Source organism: Lupinus angustifolius, chromosome LG05 (genome assembly GCF_001865875.1).
Source record: "Lupinus angustifolius cultivar Tanjil chromosome LG05, LupAngTanjil_v1.0, whole genome shotgun sequence".
NCBI lineage: Eukaryota > Viridiplantae > Streptophyta > Magnoliopsida > Fabales > Fabaceae > Lupinus > Lupinus angustifolius.
This window is the reverse complement of record NC_032013.1, coordinates 19183201-19185546: the sequence shown is the minus strand read 5'-3', so window position 1 is coordinate 19185546 and position 2346 is coordinate 19183201.

Below are 2346 nucleotides of genomic sequence, written 5' to 3'. Positions count from 1 at the left end.
TATCATCTGGAAGAACAACTCACACTCATACCTTCGAGATTCCGGAAATGGCTCAACAAGGTATGTTCTTCATCTTCACCATGAACTCATTTGGGGTTTCTTCGGTCTGGACCATGGTTGTTCCATTCGGGTTTATGTATGGGCATAAACATTCGGCTTTTGGAACAAAGCCATGGTCATAAGGACTTCCGTGTTTACTCTATGGATTTCGGATGGAGAGTAATTTCTCCAACGATAATATACTTGTTTTGTTTCTGTTACGAATCTCACATTCTATACCATAACAAATTTAATATCATATGTAAGTCATGATGCTCTTGATTGTATTTAATAGATTATTATTTTGGGTTGATCTCTGCTCATATGCTTAAGTCTAAGAATTGGTGTTTCTATTGAGTGTTATGTCACTTAAAGGGTTATCTATAGGCTGAATCAATAACCGAATATTAATAAGTGAATGAAGCCACCAAAAACGAAATGACTACCATCACAACGCCAAAGTTACAATTCAACAACACACATCTTAGATATATAATAGCGCTTTTAGGCGTTGTTTATAGGTTAAAGTGATTAATTCCAAGTATGGTCCAGTTTAGCCGGTGGAGGTACCAAATTCTGCTTCTAGATGGTGGAAAGATTTAAGCAAAATTGGTAGAACCCACAATTCAAATATTGGTTGGTTTGAGAGGAATATGTGTAAGGTTCTAGGTGATGGTGCTAATACTCAATTTTGGAATGACAAATGGTTTGGTGATCCGAAATTGCAAGATATGTTTCAAGACTCTTTTTGCTTTCTAGAAATAAAGAGTATGTTGTTGCTAATTGTGGGTATTGTTGTGATGGGGTGTGGAATTGGAAGGTGGGTTGGAGGAGGGATTTGTTTGATAGGTAGGAAACTGCAGTTAGGGGTCTATATTATTTGCTTCATAATCATTCTTGCAAAACAGAATCCAAAGAGTCTTGGAAGTGAAATTTGCACCCGTTAGATATTGGAGAATTTCTCCATCCATAATCCTTAGATTGAATGCGGAAGTCCTTATGATCATGGCCTCGTTTCGATAACCTAATGTTTATGCCCATACATAAACCCATATGGAACGACTATGACCCAGACCGAAGAAATCCCAAATGATTTCATGGTGAAGATGAAGAACATACCTTGATTAGCCATATGGAATCTCGAAGGTATGAGGGTGAGATGATCTTCCAGATGTTAGAGCGTCAGATGGTTTTCCTTATGCTTCTCTAGAGGGGAATGAGAAAGCTCTTAAGCTTGAGAGTGTTTTTCGTTATGGTGAGAGTAAACCTTATGTTTCAAGAATCATAACTTGAAGAGGAGAGGTTGCCTTATGTATTCCTTATGAATGACTAGATAATGTTTTATCCTTATGGATAACACTATCCTAATATCCCTTTATTCACCTCAACCCTACACCTTAAAACCTGTTGCTCTACGAATGAGGACCATAACCCATAAAATTAACCCTGAAGCGGTTACTACTTAAGTTGCAATAGTTCTGATTCAGTCCCTTCATCAAATCAGAAATTGCCCGAAGATATCTACGCTTATATTATTTCATGACACATATACCCTTAGCCACCAAATTAATTACTTAAGATCATTTTATATTTTGTAATGGTCATAACACAATTATAGAATTATATTTGTGACCCATAAATTGTTTGAAATTATAACATCAGAAAGCTATGTTGTCAAAACGGCTTATGTGACTCAAATGGAACCAAGTTTGACAGGTAATGATACATTACTTATTAAAAGTTGGATTAATTGTGCTCCTTCAATGAATGCAGATCTCCTGTACCCATTGGTGTCCCTAATGGTGTATCAAACCAATCAAAATGTGTCAATTAATTGAGAAAAAAATATATATTAATATTTTATATTATTTTGAGAAAAACTATTGGTTAGAGACATGTGGACAAGATTTTTTGGGACAGAGGATCTTTGTCCTCCTTCAATAGTCTGTTGTTTTATTTGGAAAGACCTTAGAGGTAGATTGGCTACTAAAAATGAACTACAAAAAAGGAACATCATACAATTGAGTGAAGAATTAGTCTCTGTGATGTGCAAAGATCATGTTGAAGACTTCGATCACTTATTTGTCACTTGTAATTTTGCAGCAAGTGTGTGGCAATGGTTCTATGATTGGGTACAAGTAACAATTCATCTTCCTGCCTCTGTTTCTGAGCTTCTCAAATCGCATGACTCTACTTGCAAAATTGCAAAAGGTAAATCCTATTGGAGAATGTTATGAAGCTCTATTATGTGGTCTATCTGGTTGATGGGAAATCAAAATATTTTTACATGAGAAGAGATAAATTATT